The sequence below is a fragment of the Stenella coeruleoalba genome (genome assembly GCF_951394435.1).
Source record: "Stenella coeruleoalba genome assembly, chromosome: 19".
In the NCBI taxonomy this organism is placed as follows: Eukaryota; Metazoa; Chordata; class Mammalia; order Artiodactyla; family Delphinidae; genus Stenella; species Stenella coeruleoalba.
In genome coordinates, this window is record NC_137165.1 from 10,689,727 (window position 1) to 10,716,182 (window position 26,456).

The following is a 26,456-nucleotide window of genomic DNA, read 5'->3' on the forward strand; positions in this document are numbered from 1 at the left end:
TGGGTGAGTAATATTCCACTGTATATATATGTGCCCCATCTTCTTTATCCATTCATCTGTCAATGGACATTTAGGTTGTTTCCATGTCTTGGCTATTGTAAATAGTGCTGCTATGAACACTGGGATGCATGTATCTTTTCAAATGAGAGATTTATCCTTATATATGCCCAGGAGTGAGATATATGGTTCATACGGTAACTCTATTTTTAGGTTTTTAAGGAACCTTCATACTGTTTTCCATAATGGCTGCACCAATTTACATTTACCACCAACAGTGTAGGAGGGTTCCTTTTTCTCCACACCCTCTCCAGCATTGTTTTTTTGTAGACTTTTTGATGATGTCCATTCTGACCAGTATGAGGGGATACCTCATTGTAGTTTTGATTTGCATTTCCCTAATAATTAGCCATGTCGAGCATCTTTTCATGGGGTCACCGAGATTTTGAAGTTATTCATTACAGAAGCTGATGTTAATTCCCAGGCCAACCGTAAACCAGCTGGACTCATAGTTTTCCTACCTCTTCCATGGCGCTTCAATGGCTTCCAACTCCCTTCAGCCAGGGAAGAGGGAAGGGTCACATTTCAGACACAGATGGAACAGGACTGGGATGTCAATGAGGTGGGGAAAGAAGTAAAGGCAGTCATACGGATACAGAAATGTATATACACACAGAGATGCCAGGCGTGATCAACCAAGCTCCCTACACAGGTCTGGAAAATCACTTAGCAATAATGATAAAGATAATAATCAAATTGAAATCTCCTTGGTGTCAAGGACTGTACTAATATTTCATTAAACCCCATCCACCAGATGGCTACTCTTATGATCCTTTTTTTTTTCACATGAGAAAACTGAGGCCTAGTGAGGGTGGGTAACTTTCCCGAGGCCATACAGGATTTGAGCCCAGGATCCTGACTCAGGAATCTGCCCTCTTAGCCACAACACAAAGACAAAGACACGACGACAGAGTGCTGGGGATGGGAACACGCACGCACACCTGACAGAGACAGAGAGGGTCTTGACTGTCCTTGTCCCGAGTGTGAATACCATTCCATTTTTGGGAAAGAGATGGCCCGATTGCAGTGGTGACAAGAACAGAGTATTACTTTTAACAAAGACTTACTTTAATGAAATCCTCAGCTGGCTCAGGACATTTTGTTTCTCTCTGGATAACTTCCTGATGCTATCATTTTTGCATACCCTGTTTATTTCACCTGCTCTGTCTTTCCCTGGCCCATAAAGGTTTGTTTGATGTTCCTTAGATACAAATGCTCCTTCCCCGAATAGCAAATAGGAGGCACCCTTCAGAGGAATTTATGCTTTTCCTCTTGTTCTTCCAGTTTCTAAATGGGATACTTCCCTAGAAGGTGCTTCTTCTCTGTCCGGTCCTGAAATTTCTTAGCAAATGGGTTGTCTGCTGAGTACATGGGCTTGGTTTTTCAGACCCTGGGCTTAAGGTGTCACTCAGACTCTGGCCTCTGAAGCACTGGGGTCCTCAGAGTGGAGAGGTCATTAGCAATGAGCAGCCCTGCCTTGGCATATTTGTGGGTGTGGGGAGTAGTTCCTATGGGTAGTGACTGGGCTAAGAGTTTCCAGGTTGGTCATGACTCTGAAGGTCACCTCTTCCAACGCCCATCAGTTCCAGTCACTAATGCCGCAAAACTGAATGATATAATGCAACCATTTTATTACGCTTAAAGATTCTGTGGGTCAGGAATTTGGACAGGACCCAGCAGGGATAGTGTATCTCTCCTCCACGATGTCTGGGGCCTCAGCTGGGCAGACTTGAAAGCTGGTGGAGGTAGGGGATTGCTACTTGATGGCTTTGGAGATGTCTTCATTCATATCTGAGGCTGACACAGGCCGTCATCTGAGCTGTGTGCCGGAGCCCCTGTACTTGGCATCCCCATGTGGTTTCTCTACATAGGCTGCTTTGGGATTGCACACAGCACGGTGACTGCGTTCCAAGAGTAAGCATCCCAAGAGAGGCAAGGCAACGTGCGTGGCACTTTGTCACCTAGCCTTGGAGGTCACATAATGTTACTTCTATCGTGCTCCATTGGCTGAGGCAGTCACAAATGTCAATGGAGAAGAGGCGAGATTCCAGAAGAGGGTGTGGGGCAGCAGACATCATTTGAGCCAACTTTGGAAAATACAGTGTCACACCATTTTATATGTGAATCCCTTCCTTGTAGCTTATCCTATGTCCACGTGGCCTCCGTGCCTCCGACGGGGAATTAACAACCGTGACCAGTTACAGTTCTTTGATTTTAAGCAACAGAAGCCAATTCTGGGTAACTTAAGCTACAGGGGATTTCCTGGCACAAGGTGGGGGGTATTGAAGGCTTGACATAAAGAAGCGCCACTGCACCACCAGAGGCAGAATAGCAGGAATGTCTTATCTAGGCTCTGTCTGGGGAAATACATGAATCCCAACTCACATCTGAGTCTCTTAGTCACTCTGTCCACAACTTAAGTAATGAGGAGGGAAGATCTGAACGGACTTGCTTGCTCCATGGACTGAACCACTTACTACCTGCTTAACTTTGAGCAAGTCACTTAGCTGTTTCGTGGCTCAGTTTCCTCACCCGTCAAACGAGGACACTAATAGTAGCTACTTCCTAGGGTATGTGAAATTAAATAAGATGCTGCTTACAAAGTGCTCAGCCCAAGGTCCAGCACATGATAAATGTTCAGTATTAACTAACAACAGCTACTACTGTTATTACTGCAACAACTATTATTATCCATATTTTGGTTGGCTTACAGAGTTAGGCACAGAGTGGATGCTCAGTCAATAGTATTGAATGAATGAACGAACAAAGAAACGAATGGCTCTGCTCTAATACATGGCAATCAGGTTATTCAAAGCCATCTTTGGACACTTTTTATAACTAGATCAGAACAAGAAAAATCAACCTACAGGAATCTCAGTGCATTTAAATACTGGATCCACCCTCCTTAATAACTGATTTCTACCTCTCCTGTCCTCATTCTGAAAAATAATCCCTGGGATTGCTCCTTGCCGGAGTCCTTGACAAATGCTGCAAACAGTGAACAAAGAACTCCGTCCCAAGGAGGTGAATAATCTACCAACAGGTTTGCATTCCACATCAATTCTTGTGTCATATTTGATTAATTTTATATCTAGCTTCATTACATCTCATCCCTCATTTCAAAGGTGTCCTTCAGACGGAACACTGAAGGAGGCAGAGAGGGGCGACTGAACAGGGAAGAAACAGATGCAGAGAAGTCATGCACGCACCAAAGGAGGAGTGACTGAGAAATTTAGCACTCTCAGAGTCTCCCTGGTGCTCACAGAATGAGCTCATTGCTGGCGCAGCGGCATCTCCCGGGCTTGAGTCAGGGCGCCCCAGCCACTGCAAGAGAGATGGCCACTTTACACACTATTAATCAGCAGAGTGCCCGGGAAATGCTGACCCACTTAGCTGTGACACCCAAGCAGGTGACCGCTCCTGGAGCTAACAGAACCTGGCCCGGGGGGCACACGTCTCCAGGCGGGCTGTCTGGGGCTCTGTGATCTCTGCTTGGGTGACCATGCAGCCAAAGGTAAAGAATCTAGCTCCTCGGCTAAGAAGTTGCTTAAATGGGTCAGGGCAAGATTTAACTCTTTCTGGAATACCTCAATTCTGGATCCTTCTTCATCAGGGCTGACGACACCCTCCTTCCCATCTCCTCTCCCTCCTGCTTCTCCCCATGTCCCACCTCATCTTGGAACTCTGAGGAATCATCTAGCATTTATTTAATTCATTTCAATAATTATTTATTGAGTAGTGTGGCAGGCACCTCAGGTGTTGGTGTCAGGTCTGTCCCATTGGTTCACCTCTAATTTCAGCTGCAACTATATAGATGTGTGACCATAGCTGTGACTATGGGTGGAGGCTGAGCTTGGGTCTTGGCCCTAGACGGTGCCCTGATCCTGGTCACAGGCTGAATCCCAACTCTCAGCGTAGACTGAGCCCTGATCCTGGTCACAGGCTGAACCCCAACTCTCAGCATAGACTGAGCCCTGATCCTGGTCACAGGCTGAACCCCAACTCTCAGCATAGGCTGAGCTCTGATCACAAGAGAACATGGTGGGAGAAGGATTGAGAATGGCTCAGCTCAGGTCACCCCCACTTCTGTAGTCACAGGGGGGATCCATGCCCTCTCAGTGAGACACAAGGAGAGGAGGAATCAGGGTAAGGGCCTCCTGTTCATGTCCAAAGATAGTGACAATTATAGCAGCCTGCATTTTCAAGTTTCTAACTCAGAAAAAGCCACTGCAGTTCCAGGCAGAGCCTAATGAGGTTTTTAGAGCTGCATCTTTCCTTTAGCTTACAGAGATTATTGTGTTTTGCAGGAAAATTAACTGGCAATTAAATTTCTGAGAAAGTGTTTGAAACTCCTACAAGCTGTGCCTCATTGTTTTTCCAGATTGGGTGCACAATGTAATAATTCCATCTGCAAATTAATTTTCTCTCACTCTCAGCTTCTGATGTAACTGCAGTGTCATTCATTTAGTTATTCATTCATCCTTTTATTCTGTGCACATTTACTGTGTATCTCGTGTGGACCAGGCAGTCTGGGGAAGACAGAGGTTGGTCAGACACAGCCTCTGTCCTGCAGGCACCTCCCTGTCTGGAAGGAAGGCAGAATTTTCTCAGAAATAAAGGTCACAGGAGACAGAATGTGACCATTCCTTTCAAAGGACATGGATAGGGCTTTGGACTTCCAGATAGGGGAAGGATAACTCCTGACTTTCTGTGGACAAAGAATAGAAGGAAAGCTGAAGATGATAGGAACTGACATTTTTTTCTTCTTTTTTGTTGAAATATAGTTGCTGTACAACATTATATAAGTTACAATATAGCAATTCACAATTTTTAAAGGTTATACTCCATTTATAGTTATTATAAAATATTGGCTGTATTCCCCTGTTGTACAATATATCCTGGTAGCTTATACCCTAATAGTTTGTACCTCTTAATCTCCTACCCCTATATCGTCCTTCCCCCCTTCCCCCTCTCCACTGGTGAACACTAGTTTGTTCTCTCTATCTGTGAGTCTGCTTCTTTTTTGTTATATTCGCTAGTTTGTTGTATTTTTTAGATTCCACATATAAGTGATAGCATACAGTATTTGTCTTTCTCTGTCTGACTTATTTCACTTAGCATAATATGCTCCAAGTCCATCCATGTTACTGCAAATTTCTTTCTCTTTTACGTCCAAGTAGTATTCTAGTGTGTGTGTGTGTGTGTGTGTGTATACCACATCTTTATCCATTCATCTGTTGAAGGACACAGGTTGCTTCCATATCTAGGCAATTGTGAATAGTGCTGCAATGAACATTGGGGTGCATGTATCTTTTTGAATTAGTGTTTTTGTTTTTCTCAGGTATATATCCAGGAGTGGAATTGCTGGGTCATATGGTAGTAGCTAACGTTTATTGAGCACATGCTGTATGCCAGACCCTGCCGTGGGTGTTTTGCACATGGGATCTCATTCAATCCTTAGAACAGTCCTGTGAGGTAAGGTTGTTACCCCCACTTACAGATGGGGAAACTAAGGCTCAGACTGGTTAGATGATTTTCTTGGGATCATGTAGCTAGCAAGTATCAGAGTCTGTACTGGAACTCAGAACTGTCTGATTAAAACATTTCCCACTAAACATGCTACTTCTCTAAGGATGATTTCTTTGCCATGTGGTTTGTAGCCTTCCTGCTTCCCACCAGCACAAATGAAGGAGCTGGTGAGGGTCTGGGTGGCAGATATTCCAAGAATGAAGTGACTTCAAATGTGCTCTGAAGAAAGAAGCTGCTGAGATTGGAGGAGAGATGCATAATCTATCATGTTTTGAGTATCCGCTGCGTGTCTATTTGATGCTTTCCATACATTTGTCCGTTTAATCCTCACATCCGCTCTGTGAGTTAGGCACTATTATCTGCATTTTTTAAAAAAAAGAAATGGAGACTTAGAGAAATAAAATGACCTATCCAAGGTCACATGACTGGTAGATGGTGGAGGCGTGATTCAAGCTCAGGTCTGTCTGATTCTGAAATCTGACTTTTTTTCATCTCACCGTGTTACCTTTTATGTGGTGTGGTGTACATTCAGCCTCAGAGTGTGATGGGCTGTCACAGGGTGTACGATGGACGTTGTTCTTTTGGTTAGTTTCTGTGGTTAGGAATAAAGAAGAAGGGATGATTTATTCTGACACTACGCCCTGATAGAGTCAGGATTCATCCTGATTCTATGTTGCAGTCCCTAGCTGGATCCTCAGACAGAGCCAATCATCTTGTCTACCTCTTTCTGCGAGGTCCTAACCTATCCCATGGTAACTACTAATGCCTGGACAGAGACGATACTCTATCCTACCTGGATTCTTGCCCTGAGCTTCAGACCTACATGTTTGTCTCCTGGACACCTCCTTCCACATGACCTAGGAATGTAAACCCAGCCCAGGAATGCAAACATGGCATGCCCAAATGATATCACCTTTTCCTTTATTCCTGCCCTGCCACTACGTTCATCAGGACCGTTTTTTTAGATTCCATATATATGCGTTAGCATACGGTATTTGTCTTTCTCTTTCTGACTTACTTCACTCTGTATGACAGACTCTAGGTCTATCCACCTCATTACAAATAGCTCAATTTCGTTTCTTTTTATGGCTGAGTAATATTCCATTGTATATATATGTGCCACACCTTCTTTATCCATTCATCCGTTGATGGACACTTAGGTTGCTCCCATGTTCTGGCTATGGTAAATAGAGCTGCAATGAACTTTGGGGTACATGTGTTTTTGAATTATGGTTTTCTCAGGGTATATGCCCAGTAGTGGGATTGCTGGGTCATATGGTAGTTCTATTTTTAGTGTCTTAAGGAAGCTCTATACTGTTCTCCATGGTGGCTGTATCAATTTACATTCCCACCAACACGGCAAGAGGGTTCCCTTTTCTCCACACCCTCTCCAGCACTTATTGTTTCTAGATTTTTTTAATCATGGCCATTCTGACTGGTGTGAGGTGATACCTCCTTGTGGTTTTGACTTGCGTTTCCCTGATGGTTAGTGATGTTGAGCATCTTTTTCTGTGTTTGTTTCTGCCTCTGCTCTTCATCCAAGCAGTCTTTATGTTGTAGCCAGAGCAGTGGTACTGGGGACATGGGCTCTGAACCAGTCATGTGCTTTCACCTATGGCACACTACTTTATCTCTGCGTCTCATTTCCCTTGTAAGTGAAATGAAGACAACAGAATCTACCTAGTAAGGTTGTTGTGTGAATTTTCAAAGTGGGAAGTGGGAAGCATGTAGAAAAGGATCTGGTTCATAATCGACATTCAATAACTGTGAGCTAATGCTATTGTTATTTAGGTAAATTTGAGGATGCCCTACGGCTGCTCACATTTTCTTTCTTTTTTGATTGTTTCTCATTTCCTCCAGAATGAAATCTAAGCTTCTTATCAGGCCTTTTTTTATCAGGCCTCTGACTATCTGTCTAGTATCATGTCCTGGTGTCATGGAACTCATCCCTAGCCCCTGTCTCTAACTCCCATCTTTCCCCACGTTTATTTATTTAACATCTTTATTGGAATATAATTGCTTTACAATGGTGTGTTAGTTTCTGCTTTACAACAAAATGAATCAGTTATATATATATATATACATATGTTCCCATATCTCTTCCCTCTTGTGTCTCCCTCCCTCCCACCCTCCCTATCCCACCCCTCCAGGCGATCACAAAGCACCGAGCTGATCTCCCTGTGCTATGCAGCTGCTTCCCACTAGCTACCTACCTTACGTTTGGTAGTGTATATATGTCCATGCCTCTCTCACTTTGTCACAGCTTACCCTTCCCCCTCCCCATATCCTCAAGTCCATTCTCTAGTAGGTCTGTGTCTTTATTCGTCTTACCCCTAGGTTCTTCATGACATTTTGTTTTTCTTAAAGTCCATATATATGTGTTAGCATACGGTATTTGTCTTTCTCTTTTTGACTTACTTCACTCTGTATGACAGACTCTAGGTCTATCCACCTCATTACAAATAGCTCAGTTTCGTTTCTTTTTATGGCTGAGTAATATTCCATTGTATATATGTGCCACATCTTCTTTATCCATTCATCCGTTGATGGACACTTAGGTTGTTTCCATCTCCGAGCTATTGTAAATAGAGCTGCAATGAACATTTTGGTACATGACTCTTTTTGAATTATGGTTTTCTCAGGGTATATGCCCAGGAGTGGGATTGCTGGGTCATATGGTAGTTCTATTTGTAGTTTTTCAAGGAACCTCCATACTCTTCTCCACAGTGGCTGTATCATTTTACATTCCCACCAACAGTGCAAGAGGGTTCCCTTTTCTCCACACCCTCTCCAGCATTTATTGTTTCTAGATTTTTTGATGATGGCCATTCTGACTGGTGTGAGATGATATCTCATTGTAGTTTTGATTTGCATTTCTCTAATGATTAGTGATGTTGAGCATTCTTTCATGTGTTTGTTGGCAGTCTGTATATCTTCTTTGGAGAAATGTCTATTTAGGTCTTCTCCCCATTTTTGGATTGGGTTGTTTGTTTTTTTGTTATTAAGCTGCATGAGCTGCTTATAAATTTTGGAGATTAATCCTTTGTCAGTTGCTTCATTTGCAAATATTTTCTCCCATTCTAAGGGTTGTCTTTTCGTCTTGTTTATGGTTTCCTTTGCTGTGCAAAAGCTTTGAAGTTTCATTAGGTCCCATTTGTTTATTTTTGTTTTTATTTCCATTTCTCTAGGAGGTGGATCAAAAAGGATCTTGCTGTGATTTATGTCATAGAGTGTCCTGCCTATGTTTTCCTCTAAGAGTTTGATAGTTTCTGGCCTTATATTTAGGTCTTTAACCCATTTTGAGCTTATTTTTGTGTATGGTGTTAGGGAGTGATCTAATTTCATACTTTTACATGTAGCTGTCCAGTTTTCCCAGCACCACTTATTGAAGAGGCTGTCCTTTCTCCACTGTACATTCCTGCCTCCTTTATCAAAGATAAGGTGACCATATATGCGTGGGTTTATCTCTGGGCTTTCTATCCCGTTCCATTGATCTATCTTTCTGTTTTTGTGCCAGTACCATACTGTCTTGATTACTGTAGCTTTGTAGTACAGTCTGAAGTCAGGGAGCCTGATTCCTCCAGCTCCGTTTTTCGTTCTCAAGATTGCTTTGGCTATTCGGGGTCTTTTGTGTTTCCATACAAATTGTGAAAGTTTTTGTTCTAGTTCTGTGAAAAATGCCCGTGGTAGTTTGATAGGGATTGCATTGAATCTGTAGATTGCTTTGGGTAGTAGAGTCATTTTCACAATGTTGATTCTTCCAATCCAAGAACATGGTATATCTCTCCGTCTGTTTGTATCATCTTTAATTTCTTTTATCAGTGTCTTATAATTTTCTGCATACAGGTCTTTTGTCTCCTTAGGTAGGTTTATTCCTAGATATTTTATTCTTTTTGTTGCAATGGTAAATGGGAGTGTTTTCTTGATTTCACTTTCAGATTTTTCATCATTAGTATATAGGAATGCCAGATATTTCTGTGCCTTAATTTTGTATCCTGCTACTTTACCAAATTCATTGATTAGCTCTAGCAGTTTTCTGGTAGCATCTTTAGGATTCTCTATGTATAGTATCATGTCATCTGCAAACAGTGACATCTTTACTTCATCTTTTCTGATTTGGATTCCTTTTATTTCCTTTTCTTCTCTGATTGCTGTGGCTAAAACTTCCAAAAACTATGTTGAATAAGAGTGGTGAGAGTGGGCAAACTTGTCTTGTTCCTGATCTTAGTGGAAATGCTTTCAGTTTTTCACCATTGAGGACGATGTTGGCCGTGGGTTTGTCATATATGGCCTTTATTATGTTGAGGAAAATTCCCTCTATGCCTACTTTCTGCAGGGTTTTTATCATAAATGGGTGTTGAATTTTGTCGAAAGCTTTCTCTGCATCTATTGAGATGATCATATGGTTTTTCTCCTTCAGTTTGTTAATATGGTGTATCACGTTGTTTGATTTGCGTATATCGAAGAATCCTTGCATTCCTGGAATAAACCCCACTTGATCATGGTGTATGATCCTTTTAATGTGCTGTTGGATTCTGTTTGCTAGTATTTTGTTGAGGATTTTTACATCTATGTTCATCAGTGATATTGGCCTGTAGTTTTCTTTCTTTGTGACATCCTCGTCTGGTTTGGCTATCAGGGTGATGGTGGCCTCGTAGAATGAGTTTGCGAGTGTTCCTCCCTCTGTTATATTTTGGAAGAGTTTGAGAAGGATAGGTGTTAGCTCTTCTCTAAATGTTTGATAGAATTCTCCTGTGAAGCCATCTGGTCCTGGGCTTTTGTTTGTTGGAAGATTTTTAATCACAGTTTCAATTTCAGTGCTTGTGATTGGTCTGTTCATATTTTCTATTTCTTCCTGATTCAGTCTTGGCAGGTTGTGCATTTCTAAGAATTTGTCCATTTCATTTGCATAGAGTTGCTTGTAGTACTCTCTCATGATCTTTTGTATTTCTGCAGTGTCAGTTGTTATTTCTCCTTTTTCATTTCTAATTCTATTGATTTGAGTCTTCTCCCTTTTTTTCTTGATGAGTCTGGCTAATGGGTTATCTATTTTGTTTATCTTCTCAAAGAACCAGCTTTTAGTTTTATTGATCTTTGTTATCATTTCCTTCATTTCTTTTTCATTTATTTCTGATCTGATTTTTATGATTTCTTTCCTTCTGTTAACTTTGGGTTTTTTTTTTTTGTTGTTGTTCTTCTTTCTGTAATTGCTTTAGGTGCAAGGTTAGGTTGTTTATTCGAGATGTTTCCTGTTTCTTAAGGTAGGAGTGTATTGCTATAAACTTCCCTCTTAGAACTGCTTTTGCAGCATCCCATAGATTTTGGGTCATCGTATCTCCATTGTCATTTGTTTCTAGGTATTTTTAAATTTCCTATTTGATTTCTTCAGTGATCCCTTCGTTATTAAGTAGTGTATTGTTTATCCTCCATGTGTTTGTATTTTTTATAGATCTTTTCCTGTAATTGATATCTAGTCTCATAGCGTTGTGGTCGGAAAAGATACTTGATACAATTTTGGTTTTCTTAAATTACCAAGGCTTGATTTGTGACCCAAGATATGATCTATCTTGGAGAATGTTCCATGAGCACTAGAGAAAAATGTGTATTCTGTTGTTTTTGGATGGAATGTCCTATAAATATCAATTAAGTCCATCTTGTTTAATGTATCATTTAAAGCTTGTGTTTCCTTATTTATTTTCATTTTGGATGATCTGTCCATTGGTGAAAGTGGGGTGTTAAAGTCCCCTACTATGAATGTGTTACTGTCGATTTCCCCTTTTATGGCTGTTAGTATTTGCCTTATGTATTGAGGTGCTCCTATGTTGGGTGCATAAATATTTACAATTGTTATATCTTCTTCTTGGATCGATTCCTTGATCATTATGTAGTGTCCTTCTTTGTCTCTTCTAATAGTCTTTATTTTAAAGTCTATTTTGTCTGAAATGAGAATTGCTACTCCAGCTTTCTTTTGGTTTCCATTTGCATGAAGTATCTTTTTCCATCCCCTTACTTTCAGTCTGTATGTGTCTCTAGGTCTGAAGTGGGTCTCTTGTAGACAGCAAATATATGGGTCTTGTTTTTGTATCCATTCAGCCAATCTGTGTCTTTTGGTGGGAGCATTTAGTCCATTTACATTTAAGGTAATTATCGATATGTATGTTCCTATTCCCATTCTCTTAATTGTTTTGGGTTCGTTATTTTAGGTCTTTTCCTTCTCTTGTGTTTCTTGCCTAGAGAAGTTCCTTTAGCAGTTGTTGTAGAGCTGGTTTGGTAGTGCTGAACTCTCTCAGCTTTTGCTTGTCTGTAAAGGTTTTAATTTCTCCATCAAATCTGAATGAGAAAAAAAAATCTGAATGAGATCCTTGCTGGGTAGAGTAATCTTGGTTGCAGGTTTTTCTCCTTCATCACTTTAAATATGTCCTGCCAGTCCCTTCTGGCTTGCAGAGTTTCTGCTGAAAGATCAGCTGTTAACCTTATGGGGATTCCCTTGTGTATTATTTGTTGTTTTTCCCTTGCTGCTTTTAATATGTTTTCTTTGTATTTAATTTTTGACAGTTTGATTAATATGTGTCTTGTCGTATTTCTCCTGGGATTTATCCTGTATGGGACTCTCTGCGCTTCCTGGACTTGATTAACTATTTCCTTTCCCATGTTAGGGAAGTTTTCAACTATAATCTCTTCAAATATTTTCTCAGTCCCTTTCTTTTTCTCTTCTTCTGGAACCCCTATAATTCGAATGTTGGTGCGTTTAATTTGTCCCAGAGGTTTCTGAGACTGTCCTCAGTTCTTTTCATTCTTTATTTTACTCTGCAGTATTTATTTCCACTATTTTATCTTCCAGGTCACTTATCCGTTCTTCTGCCTCAGTTATTCTGCTATTGATCCCATCTAGAGTATTTTTCATTTCATTTATTGTGTTGTTCATCATTGTTTCATCTTTAGTTCTTCTAGGTCCTTGTTAAATGTTTCTTGCATTTTGTCTATTCTATTTCCAAGATTTTGGATCATCTTTACTATCATTATTCTGAATTCTTTTTCAGGTAGACTGCCTATTTCCTCTTCATTTGTTAGGTCTGGTGGGTTTTTATCTTGCTCCTTCATCTGCTGTGTGTTTTTCTGTCTTCTCATTTTGCTTATCTTACTGTGTTTGGGGTCTCCTTTTTGCAGGCTGCAGGTTCGTAGTTCCCATTGTTTTCGGTGTCTGTCCCCAGTGGCTAAGGTTGGTTCAGTGGGTTGTGTAGGCTTCCTGGTGGAGGGGACTAGTGCCTGTGTTCTGGTGGATGAGGCTGGATCTTGTCTTTCTGGTGGGCAGGACCACGTCTGATGGTGTGTTTTGGGGTGTCTGTGGACTTATTATGATTTTAGGCAGCCTCTCTGCTAATGGGTGGGGTTGTGTTCCTGTCTTGCTAGTTGTTTGGCATAGGATGTGCAGTACTGTAGCTTGCTGGTCGTTGAGTGAAGCTGGGTGCTGGTGTTGAGATGGAGATCTCTGGGAGATTTTCGCCATTTGATATTATGTGGAGCTGGGAGGTCTCTTGTGGACTAGTGTCCTGAAGTTGGCTCTCCCACCTCAGAGGCACAGCACTGACTCCTGGCTGCAGCACCAAGAGCCTTTCATCCACACGGCTCAGAATAAAAGGGAGAAAAAGTAGAAAGAAAGAATTAGTAGAAGTATAAAGAAAGAAAGAAAGAAAGGAGGAGGGAAGGAGGGAGGGAGGGAGGGAGGAGGGAAGGAAGGAAAAAAAGTAAGAAAGAAGATAAAGTAAAATAAAATAAAGTAAGATAAAATATAATAAAGTTATTAAAATAAAAAAATAATTATTAAGAGAAAAAAAAAAACGTACGGATAGAGCCCTAGGACAAATGGTGGAAGCAAAGCTATACAGACAAAATCTCACACAGAAGCATACACATACACACTCACAAAAAAAGGAAAAGGGGAAAAAATCATAAATCTTGCTCTCAAAGTCCACCTCCTTAATTTGGGATGATTCGTTGTCTATTCATGTATTCCACAGATGCAGGGTACATCTAGTTGATTGTGGAGATTTAATCCGCTGCTCCTGAGGCTGCTGGGAGAGATTCCCTTTCTCTTCTTTGTTCTCACAGCTCCAAGGGGCTCAGCTTTGGATTTGGCCCCGTCTCTGCGTGTAGGTCACCGGAGGGTGTCTGTTCTTCGCTCAGACAGGACGGGGTTAAAGGAGCCGCTGATTCGGGGGCTCTGGCTCACTCAGGCCGGCGGCGGGGGGTGGGGGGGGGCGCGGGGAGGGAGGGGCATGGAGTGCGGGGCGGGCCTGCAGCGTCAGAGGCGGCGTGACGTTCCACCAGCGTGAGGCGCGCCGTGCGTTCTCCCGGGGAAGTTGTCCCTGGATCCTGGGACCCTGGCAGTGGCGGCCTGCACAGGCTCCCTGGAAGGCGGGTATGGATAGTGACCTGTGCTCGCACACAGGCTTCTTGGTGGCGGCAGCAGCAGCCTTAGCGTCTCATGCACGTCTCTGGGGTCCGCGCTTTTAGCCGCGGCTCGCGCCTGTCTCTGGAGCTCCTTTAAGCAGCGCTCTTAATCCTCTCTCCTCGCGCACCAGGAAACAAAGAGGGAAGAAAAAGTCTCTTGCCTTTTCGGCAGGTCCAGACTTTTCCTCGGACTCCCTCCCGGCCAGCCGTGGCACACTAGCCCCCTTCAGGCTGTGTTCACGCCGCCAACCCTAGTCCTCTCCCTGCGCTCCGACTGAAGCCCGAGCCTCAGCTCCCAGCCCCGCCCGCCCCGGCGGGTGAGCAGACAAGCCTCTCGGCTGGTGAGTGCCGGTCGACCCTGATCCTCTGTGCGGGAATCTCTCCTCTTTGCCCCCCGCACCCCTGTCGCTGTGCTCTCCTCCGTGGCTCCGAACTTTCCCCCTCCGCCACCCGCAGTCTCCGCCCGCGAAGGGGCTTCCTAGTGTGTGGAGACCTTTCCTCCTCACGGCTCCCTCCCACTGGTGCAGGTCCCGTCCCTATCCTTTTGTCTCTGTTTATTCTTTTTTCTTTTGCCCTACCCAGGTACGTGGGGACTTTCTTGCCTTTTGGGAGGTCTGAGGTCTTCTGCCAGCGTTCAGTAGGTGTTCTGTAGGAGTTGTTCCACGTGTAGATGTATCTCTGGTGTATCTGTGGGGAGGAAGGTGATCTCCGCATCTTACTCTTCTGCCGTCTTCCCCCAGGTAAGTCTTGATTGTTCCAATTTCTCCCTTTCCCCACTTTTAATTCCATCCATATTGATTGGGTTTCCAGGCTTCAGCACAGGGAGGGGAACCAAGGCAGAGCCCAACAGATTTCCTGAGTTGAGGAACTGGTACTGAGAGTCCAGGAGATGTGGAGAGGAGAGAGCTGCACAGACAGAGAGCTCTGGAGATCTCCAGAGGGTCCCACTCAAGTGTTCAATTGAGAACTGACCAGGGCCTGCATTTGAGGAAACTACCTGAGACCAGGGAAAGAACCATCCAACGGATTCGAAGTAACAATGCTCAGTGCTCGCACAGGGTTGAGAATGCCTATTCCTACCTGCCAGACTAGAAACCCTGTGATTCACAAGGTGTGTTGAGCGGAGCATTAAGAAGGCTCCAGCCTCAGCAGGAGGGAATGGTGAACTGGTATCCAATAAAAAGTTATCAGTCAGGGCTTCCCTGATGGCACAGTGGTTGAGAGTCCGCCTGCCGATGCAGGGGACACGGGTTCGTGCCCCGGTCCGGGAAGATCCCACATGCCGTGGAGCGGCTGGTCCCGTGAGCCATGGCCGCTGAGCCTGCGCGTCCGGAGCCTGTGCTCTGCAACGGGAGAGGCCACAACAGTGAGAGCCCAGCGTACTGCAAAAAAAAAAAAAAAAAAGTTATCAGGCATGCAAAGAATCAGGAAAATACGACCATAATATTCGTATATTTAGACCAACCACTATCCACAGACTCTCTGGGCTTAAGAAAAACTATTCCTTAGGGAGATTACAAGAAGGAAATTGCAAACGTTTGTCAAAATATTTGGCTGCCAGAACGTTCCTGTTTGCTTAACAGAGACAAATGCATGCACGTCACAGCACTATCTGTTCGTTGTTTCATGATCCTCCCCCAAATAACAGCCTCTGTTGATACACACTGGCAATTTGAGAATAAGAAACTTTAAAAAGTAACTAGATCACCAATTCAAGACGGTGGACAATGAACGTGGGGCATCACTAGATCACCAATTCAAGATGGTGGACAATGAACGTGGGGCATCCCCCCCCAAGCTAACTTCCGACACAGTTAACGCTTTGTGTGTGTTGAGGATGCTTAAGATTTACTCTCAGCAATTTTCAAGTATGTAATACCATATTATTAACTCTAGGCACCATGCTGTAAATTAGCTACTCTGAACTTATTCTAATAACTGAAAGTTTGTACCCTTTGATCAACACCTTCCCATTTTCCCCTCCATCCAGTCCCTACAACCACTATTCTACTCTCACTTTCTATGAAATTGGCTTTTTTTAAAAGTTCCACATATAAGTGATACCATACAGTGTTTGTCTTTCTCTGTCTTATTTCACTTAGCATAATGCCCTTAAGTTCCATTTATGTTGTCACAGAAAGCAGGATTTCCTGTTTTTTTTTTCTTAATGGCTGAATAATATTCTACTCTGTGTGTGTGTGCGTGTGTGTGTGTGTGTGTGTATGTATGTGTAGTGTGAATAATGCATTGAACATGGTGTGCGGATATTGCTTTGAGATACTGTTTTCATTTTCTTTGGGTATAGGCCCAGAAATGGGATTGCTAGATCAGATGGTAGTTCTATTTAAAATTTTTTGAAGAACTGACATAGTGTTTTCCCGTAGTGGCTACACCAATTTATGTTTCCACTGACTGTGCACAAGGGTTCCCTTTCTGCACATCCTCACCAACACTTTTTATCTCTTGTCTTTTTGATAATAGCCATTCTAACAGGTGTGAGGCGATATCGCATGGTTTTGATTTGCATTCTCTGACGATTAGTGATTTTGAGCACATTTTCATATTCTTATTGGCCATTTGTATGTTCTTCTTTGGAAAAAGTGTCTATTGCGGTCCTTTGCCCATTTTAAAATTGGATTATTTGCTTTTTTTGTTATTGAGTTGTATGAGTTCTGTATTTATTTTGGATATTAACCTCTTATTGGATATATAATTTACAAATATTATCTCCCACTCCGTAGGTTGCCTTTTCAATTTATTGTTTCCTTTGCTGTGCAGAAGCACTTAAGTTTGTTTATTTTAGCTTTTAGCTTGTTTATTTTAGCCTTTGTTGCCTGGGCTTTTGGTGTCTTACCCAAGAAATCATTGCCAAGACCAATGTCAAGGATAGTTTCCCCTATGTTTTTTTCTTTTACGTAATGCTAATGAATAGTATTAGAAAAAAGTAAGTTTTTTAAGAACCACTTTATTGAGGTATGATTTACCTGTAAAAAGCTGCCATATTTGCACATATTTAATTTTACAACTTATGAGTTTGGGGATAAGTATACCCCCATGAAACCATCACTAGTATCAAGGCCATACACATATCCATCACCTCCCCAAATTTCCTCTCACTCCCTTTACTATTGTTATTATTAAAAAAATGTAAGTTAAGTATGTGTGATTAAAAGCTAAGAACACCAGTGAGAGAATACACAAAATGTGTAAATTCCAAACCTAGAAGAAAGATGAAACAAAGCAGATTTCATCAATTCAACCAAAGCCAGAAAGGGAAAAATAAGAACAACGAGAAAGTGTGGAAAGCACAAAATCATTTGACAGGAGTAAGTCTACGTAACCATAACAATGTGTTAAGTCGACTTATTAAAAGACAGAGACTCACAGAATGAGTAGAAAACCTAAAATCCAGATATGTGCTGTTTACATGAGAAATTCTTAACCCAATGACAAAGGAATGTTGAAAATAAAGAAAAATGTAAAGAAATATTAGCAAATAAATCTGGAATAGTGATATTAATATCAGGAAGAGTGGAATTTAGGTAAAAAACACTATAAAGGGTAAATTGAAGCCCTGTTTCTAGAAAAAAGGAATAATACATCAAAGAATGATCACTAGTATGAACTGTTACATGCCAACAACATAGATTTGAAATATTAAAGCAAAACCAGGTAGAAATACAAGGAGAAATGTACAAAGCCACAGTCATATATAAAACTAAAATGTGAATGCAAGAAAAAATGGACAAAGCCTCATACTTTACTCATAAGTTGACATAGCAAATAGATTTAAGAAATTAAGAAAAAAGGGAACTTGAATAGAAAACAAAAACCTTGATTTTGTTAGTTTTGTGCCTAACAGACAATATAGTTTTCTTTTCAATTATATTACTTGTAGTTATGTTTTAGATTAAAAATCAACCCAAGTAGGGCCACAAAGGAAATTTCAATAAATTCTGGAGGGCAGAAGCAGGCCATTTTCATATAGCCTGATTTAAACAGGCCATTTCCATTTGCAAAATGCAATAGAATTAGATATTAACAACAAAAGGATAACCAAAGAATCCTACATAGGTGAAAGTTTTAGAAAATCACATACACATTTTGAACCTCTCTTGGGTTAAAGAGGAAATCAGAAGGAATATTAAAGTCTCTTTATATACTGATAAAAATAATATTGTGGAGCAAAATTTGTGAGTTATAGACAAAATAGTATTCTGGGGAAAATTTGTAACCATAAATAGTACTTTTTTTTTTTTGCGGTACGTGGGCCTCTCACTGTTGTGGCCTCTCCCGTGCCGGCTCAGTGGCCATGGCTCACGGGACCAGCCGCTCCGCGGCATGTGGGATCTTCCCGGACCGGGGCAGAACCATGTCCCCTGCATCGGCAGGCAGACTCTCAATCACTGCGCCACCAGGGAAGCCCCAATACTACTTTTATAAAAATAAAAGAGCTTAAGATCAAATTAATCTTTCAGCCCAAGAAGATAGATGAAGCACAAATAAAAAATACGACCCCATTCCCTGTTAAAAATAATCTCCTCAAACTATATATAGTAGAAAACTTCCTTCATTTGATAAAGGATATTTACAAGAGACCTACAAAATAAGTCAGGAACAGGGTAAGGATGCTGCCTCTCACCTCCACTTAGCGCTCTACCTGCGCTCCTGGTTCAGTCGTCCTCAATCCAGGTTGTCTATCAGGATCACATGGGAGTAAAAATAGCACACACACGCACACCAAAACACGAAAGAAGGATTTGTATAATTTGATACTATATTCATTATGTATGTATCTATATCTATATCTATATATACACAGTCCTGGAAGTATAGTCACCGAAGAGAGACCAGTGGTACCTTTGGGGAAAGGGCTTGGAATTAAGGGATATGGTAGAGGGAAGTTTGCTTTACTTTATTTGTAATGATTGAAATTTGTATTTTTCACTGATAATTATTTTAAATTACTTGTGTAATTAAGAAGATATAAAAAGAATGTAAGAAGGTAACTAGGGTGTTGTTGGAGCTGAGGCTACAGACAAGTGATACCAATGGCCTGCGTTTGACATCTGGAGTCAGGATCAGTAGAACTGGTTTCCAGTTCCATTCCTGAGTGGGCACTCATGTTCTCTGAGACACAGTTGGATGGTGATACCCACCCACAGAAGAGTTGTTGAGATCCTGTGGGACAATTGATGGACAAAAGCTTTGTACGGTCTACTGGTGCACACAGATTATGATATACTATAATTATGTCTATTTATATTACATTGTATATAATTTAGTATATAATTGTATTACAGTGTACCACTATGTAATTATATTGTAATGTGTAGCACTTTGGAGAGAAAGCAGAAGAAGTAGAAGATAAAGAAATATCAGTGAACTTTATGTGAAAGTACCAAGTAAAGGACTAGGTATTTAAAAGCTCGAACTCAAAGTAACAAAGTTGAATTTTAAACAGAGGTCACCCTACTCTAAGCCCAGATCTCTTTCCATGTAACTTAAAAATTTTATCTAGCCCACCCCCTTTTCAGTCTAATTATTATATCACAAGTTCACTGACTTGTTTCTCTTTTTCTTTAGATTCTATTTACCCTTATGACATGTTATTTCAACACTGGAATTTCTTAGGTGGCCAGTAACTTGCCATTCATTTAATACAACACAAAGCTGTTGATTAGTTCTGTCGAGCCTAGGACCAACACATCTTTCCTGAACTAGGAGGGTAGAGTACTTATTTTATAGAGTTGTTAGTATCTAGGAAAAATATGAATGTTTATTCTGAAAGGTTTAACAAATTCTTTGTGTTGGACATAATTATCAATAGTTTTACTATGAAGTTGATATTTAAAAAGTTATCTGGAAATAACATGGAATCTATGAGCTTCCGGGATCTGTCTTGAACGGAAGGTAGGGATCAGAGCCTGTGACTGGTATCTGGAAACTGACGCACATGATGAGTGTAAAATCATGGGGATTGTGGAGGAACTTAAGATACACTTAGTCACCAAACGTCTGGATGCATGAGCTAAGGCCTGTGTATGGAGAATTAAGCCTGGTAGCAAGGAACTTCCATGTTGAAAATTTATTAATCATTATTTACTCAACTTCAAAAATTGCTTTTGTCTCGCTCTTAGTATTCACAACAGAGCAGTAATACAGTAAATACAGTAATGCAGTAATACAGTAATACAGTAAATTAAATGCATCTTCAATTCTTCAAAGCTGCTCCTACCGAATTATTATACCTAAATATTGTGTTTTAATGAACTGTACTTAATTTCAACACAATCAAGTGACGGTCTGGGCTGCATCTTCCTCCCAGGGGTCTGAGACAGTCTGCCTGGCACTGCCTTCGACGTGTGGTTTCCAATGTCGTTCTTGAAACCCCCTGCTGCTCCCATTCTCCTGCTCTCCTGCTAAGCCAGGTTCAGCAAGGCTCTCCTTCTTTACTGCATAAGTTTCTAGGAGGTGAGTGGGGGCAGGGAGGGGATGCTGCTAGTAATTACCAAATTGGGAGATCTTTATCCTGGAGAGAATAAATGAAAGTCTGGAAACCGTGAATGCCAGTGTATGCTCTTAGAAAAGGGAAGCAACAACAGATGTCACGCCACCGCCCCCTCCCCAGGGATTAAAGTCTGGAGACCATGAGATCCAAGCTCAGGAATGGGAAGAAAGTAAGGAGATAAAAACGGCACAGTTCAAAGTCAGCACACTTTCATAGTCCGCCTTTCTGTCCCAGGTACAAGGCAAATTCACGTCAGACACACTGGGACAGAAAACCTCCCTTCCTCTGCTCAGCTAAAGCTCTATCTGGCCTCGATGTTCCCCTCATTAATCCATGAAATGGACTCGTTCTCAGAAGCCAGAGCTGCAAAATTCACCCATGGCCTTGAAGCCTCCTTCATCTTTTCTCTCAGGGTTTCATGCAGGGAAGGAGGTTCTCCCAGCCAGGCCAAGAGAGGCCATGACCTTAGCCCAGATTTGGTTCTTAGGGCCCCTTCTGCCCATTTTCTGTTAAGGTCTAACCATACAGCTATTGTTAGCCAGGGTTACAGTTAAGATACCTTATTTTTTTCCATAACACAGATCCTCTTCCAATATACTATTTATTTAATTTTGTTTATTGTTTGTCTCTCCCCCACTAGAATGGAAGCTCCATATAGGACCAGCATTTTGATCATTTTGTTCACTAATGAATCCCTAGTACCTGCCTCATAAAAATCTGTTGGATAAATGGATTGAATGAATGAAGTCCTCCCTATACTAGTTTATCACCGCACGTACTCACCACTCAGACACCCATCCTCCCCAAACCACCGCATTAGCCAGGACAGGTTAGGCCATGTTGCAGGAAAATGAACTCTGACATCTCAGTGGTTTAATACAACTACAGTTTATTTCTCATTCATGCTGCCTTGGTTAGCAGGGGTCAGGGTTGAATTCACATGGTCACACAGGGACACAAAGTGATGAAGTTCTGCCGTCTGGAATGTTGCGGTCACTGCAGCACAAGAAGAGACGCCTAGAGGGTCACAAATGGGCTCTTGTGTGCTTTAGCCAAGAAGAGGCACAAGTCATTTCTGCCCACAGCCTCTTGAATAGTCACGTGGGTCCTGCCCAACTGCAAGAAGTGGCTGGGAGGTGTGGGGAGAGAATGGACCGCTGGGGGAGCATCATTGTCTCTGCCCACTCGAGCCCATTCATACTCATCTGTATACACTCACACTCACCCACACCCATTCACACCCACGCACGCTCACGCTGACCCAGAGCTGTTCCTATCCACCCGTTCACCAGGCCCAACCATCATATACCCCTGTGCAATGTCTAACTTATGCCTCTCCTGTTCTCCCCTCTCATTATACCCACCATACCTCTCATGTCTGTTCATAGCCAACCATATCTAATGCCCCAGTCTATATCTAATTCCTCTCGTTTCTTCCAAAACAAATTGCTCTTTGGCATAGGGGGACCTCTCTGGATAGAGCACTGGACGCCACCTTTTGAAATACGGGGATTCCTTTGTTTTGTTAAAAAATCTTATGGGCTCACATGTTAGCAGCAATATTTGTAGTCATTCTTTTTTTAAATTTTTATTTATTTTTTTAATTGCAGTAAAATTGCTTTATAATGTTGTGTTATTTTTTTTACATCTTTATTGGAGTATAATTGCTTTATAATGGTATGTTAGTTTCTGCTGTACAGTGAAGTGAGCCCGCTGAATGCATACCTACATCCCCTCCCTCTTAGACCTCCGTCCCCCCTTCCCCCCCAAACTAGGTCATCACATAGCACCGAGCTGAGCTCCCTGTTATGCAGCAGGTTCCCACTAGCTATCTATTTTACACATGGTAATACATTTATGTCAAACCTAATCTCCCAATTCGTCCCACCCTCCCCTTTCCCCGCCATGTCCACATGTCTGCTCTCTACGTCTACATCTCTATTCCTGCCCGACAAATAGGTTCATCTTGTTGATTGAACAAACAATGTTAAAAAAAGCTGCCTTGAATTCAGCAACCCTGAAGCATCGGTACCGACTAGAAACTCAATTGTGCATTGATACAGAAGCGTACAATTTGTCGAGGTTGCACACAGTGCTTCGAGTACATACGGATTCAGGAGTCCTTTGCAGTATGCCATGGTTCTTGAGTTGGAAGCTGCTGAGGTAGAAGAGTGCTAACGAGCTTGCTGGCCGGTGAAGCCGGCCTCAGGGTGTGAATCTAATGTGTCGCTCCAAGAGTGGCTCGTGGTTGGTTGTAATCCTTAGTCAGTAGCCGAACGTCACTTTAACCACATCGCCTGCTCTCTCCTCAAGCACAAACCCCATTTGCAATACAGACCTCGGCTTGCCATGAATAGAAACTGCTATCTAGAAAGTGATCCATTCTCTCCCCTGCTGTGGTCCACTCACCTCCAGGGTTTCATTTCGCCTTTGATGCCCCCTGAAGATGCTAACATTATGTCAAGAATTTTCTGCAAGCGAAAAGGATTCATTTAGGGAGCTCTGCCTGAGCTGAGGAGAGATTCCAGGACGTGTGGGTGGGACGTGGCCAGAGAACGAAGCCTAGACCCCTGGGCCCCCATAGTCTAGTGCTGATTTCATCACTTTCTCCCACTTTCCCACCCATCCTCCCTGTATCACCCAGACCACCTGTCTCGTCAGTCTTAAGGACTTCCAGCCTAGTGTCAGCTTCTGCCAAGGGCAGTGAAGGATGGTTCTAGAAGCATAGCTGCTTCTTAGAAATTCCTGAATCCTCAGTCTGCCCAAGGTTCTTTTGACTTTCAAGGGTGAAGTCAAATTGGTTCACGTCCCTTCTCGAGTACGGTGACTCTCGACTATGCACCCATCTCCACAGCTGAGATTGCCTCTTCGACTGTCGTGCAGCCCGTGTGGGGTTGCGTAGGGAGCTGGCTCGTTTTAGTGAACACTGAGGAGGGTGGGATGGGTTATGCCACGGGGCAGGGTACCTCAGTGGCTGGTTTTCTGCAGGTGAGTGGTCCCCATTCTTCCAAGGTACGGCCAGCTTCCCTGGCCACTGCTCTCTGCCCCCCAAGCCCTCACATTCACTGCACTGCCTAAAGGCGGTCCACATCCCCGTCTTCCTCTTGTGTTACAATTTCTCCTGCGTGGTCCTGTACACCAGCAGCCTATGGTTCCCTCTTCGACTGGGAAACGAAGATCCCTTCTACATCTTTCCTTCTCGTACAAAGTCTTCTCAGTTTCCAGGTCTCTAACGAGTCCCTCCCCAGTTTTCAAGCGAGGCTGTGTGTGTACATACTTATTTTTATTTTGTATTTATTCTTCTTTTTAACTTTTTCATTGGAATTTATTTTTTAGAGCAGTTTTAGGTTCGCGGCAAAATTGGGCAGAAAGCACAGAGTTCCCATAGACTCCTCACTCCCCCACTCTCACGGCATGTCTGTTTTTATAGCATCTACAGAATTTCTATGGATTTGGGGGTGTGGGGTTGGCCGCAGCCTGGGCTACCATCTTGAGACCAGAAGTGCATCCCATGTGCAGGAGGAAACCCAGCATCTCTCTTAACACCTCAAGGATGTGCTAAGCCCTAGCCTCTGCTGAGTTCTTGATCACCCTGTGGCACTCCTGAACGTTCTGTGCCTTTTCTCCACTGAATCGCCCCTCTGGGGATCACATCACCTCACCGGGCACTTCCCCATCTTCTTCACTGCCCCAGAGCGTCAAGGTGTGTGTGAAGCACAACTTAGGAAAGTGCTGGGACATGGGGGAAGCTTCTTTCTCAGACCCGCACAGTAAAGGATGTAACATGGATCTTAGGAATCCTTGGGCACAGAAGCCCCTGGGCCGTTCCTGGTTACTAAGTAACTTTTCTGGTATTCTTGTCTCTTTGGGCTCCAGGCTCTACTGCCTTCCTTCCTGCTTCTCTCTGGCTCCATCCCCCAGCCCCCCATTCTCCCCATAGTTAACACAGAGCTGGTCAGCCGCATCTTTATCCAGGTCCTGACGTTCCAGGCTATGCACAGAGGGTCTTGTTTTCAAAACCCAGCACCCACGGAGGTGTGTTTCCGCACAAAGACGCTTCTCTTTGTGAGGAGAGCTTGTGATCTGCTCTCTGTCCTTCTTTCCCTTTGCCTGTGATACTTTCAGCCATAGATTCACAGAAGCTGGGGCTGAGTGAGACCTCAGAGTCCATCTGATTAAACACCCCCATTTGATACTTGGCAGTCAGAGCCAGCTTGCACCCCTCCCGCCTCCAGGGCGAGTGGTGGACCCCCTTATTTTGTCACGTGGACAGTTGATGCATCTTCTTGAGCTTCTGCTCCCTAATCCGTAAAAGGGAGACAATAGACTAAAATCTGCCTCCAGGGTCGTCCTGAGGATGGACTGAGGTGTCGGAGCCTGGTATAGACTCAGTGGTGGGCACGTGTGCACTATTGCTGTCCCGTCTTGGAGCAGATCTGACGGATCGAAGGAAGCGGTCTCACAGAGTGAGCAGATCTGTCCTTGACCCTGTTTGTTTTTAGCCAGAGCCACCGTGGCATGGCACACTGGGCAGCCAGAGATAAAGAGTGCCCCTTCTTGGAACTTCTGGGGGTGAGAGTGCCTGCCATTGGGCAGGTCTGATTTTGATAAAACTACAGAATTTCTGGGAGATGGGTGGCAGAAGGAGATGCAGGGGCTGGGGAGAGGAGCTCTCTGGGAGGCCCGGGGCTGGCGACGTAAGCCTGATGGCGTGTAGGCTTGGGTATCAGCTTTGACGGGACCTCAGCTATGTGGGATAATGGGGAGGTGATGTAGTCTGAGCCACAGGACTCCTGTAGGAATCTTTGTGCCTTCACGACTTGACTTTAGAGAGTGGACTCTGCCTGACAAATGGCATTGGCCACAGACAAAGCTGCTATACTCACAGGCTGAACCCTGACCTGGCCCCTCTGTCAGGCCAGGCACGTACTGGTTTTCACCTCTGGGTGAAAGCTTGTCGTCACTCAGGGTCCCTTCCCACGCCCGCCCCTCCAGGGGCCTCTGTCACTGCCTGTTGGCGGCAGCTCTGAAGCTGGCAGATGGCATATGTCTGCCTCAGAAGGGTTCCCAGTTCCGTTTGCAGCTCCCCTAGGATACCACTGATGTTCTCCAGAGGGGCTGTGAAATTCTCAGATAATTCTCAACATAAAAGTAATTTTAATACATTTCCATTTAAAAATAATAAGTGCTAGACAGAATCAGGAAGTCGGTTGCAGAAGGAAGTCAAGAAATGAAGCCAGCCACCATGGACCACCTCCCCTGGGAGAGCAGGCGAGGTGCCTATGCTCACAGCCACCCTCCGTAGGTGTCAGATCCCCAGATCCAGCTTGGGGGGGTGGCCCACACACTCCATCAGCACTCCTACTACATGGGAGCCTGAGCCTCAAACTCCTTGAAGGCAGAGCTCGTCCTCTGGCGCTGCTGAGACAGGTTTATTACAGATCAGGGAGTTCCAAGGACCCCAAGACAAATACACTGACTTTCCCCACCTCTCGCCGGCACTCTCTCCCTTCTCCTTCCTCCAGGTTAATGTGCTGACATCGTCTCTCTTCTCACCGCCTCATTTATCCCCACAGCTCCTTAATTTCTCAGACTTCCCCTTCCCTCTTCTCTCTTCCCCTCATCTGTCTCTCTACCCTTTTCTTCTGTCTTCTTTCTCCTCCTTTGGAGTCAGAGAAACAAGGACTCAAAGGCTGGATAGAAAAGAGTGGATAATCTGGTCCAAACTCCCCCTTCTTTCAGAGTATTTCTGTCCCCTCCCATCACTGTATTTCATTCTCATGGTCTTTGACCTTCATCTACTTTGACTTCTCCCTGTTTCTGACCCTGTCACTATTGCTGGGTCTCGTCTTGCCACTTCTCCCTGCTCCATTCTTGTCCTCCCCTCTCCCCTCCATCTCTGTCCCTA

At 43.3% G+C, this 26,456-nt stretch overlaps 1 protein-coding gene across 6 annotated transcripts in view; it reads left to right on the forward strand.

Annotated features, from left to right (window-relative positions):
* Positions 1 to 26,456, forward strand: part of MIS12 (MIS12 kinetochore complex component) — a 231,109-nt gene that overhangs the window by 102,777 nt on the left and 101,876 nt on the right. Inside the window, exons 1-2 of one of the 6 annotated variants that reach the window (XR_013825062.1) lie at positions 13,911 to 14,378; positions 14,620 to 14,777. The exons of 3 other annotated variants lie outside the window; for them this stretch is intronic. The gene's annotated coding sequence lies outside the window, so the exon portion shown is untranslated. Of the gene's footprint in view, positions 1 to 5,398; positions 5,488 to 13,910; positions 14,379 to 14,619; positions 14,778 to 26,456 lie in introns of those variants that run through there. 2 more of the 6 variants (XR_013825063.1, XR_013825061.1) reach the window with 2 other exon arrangements.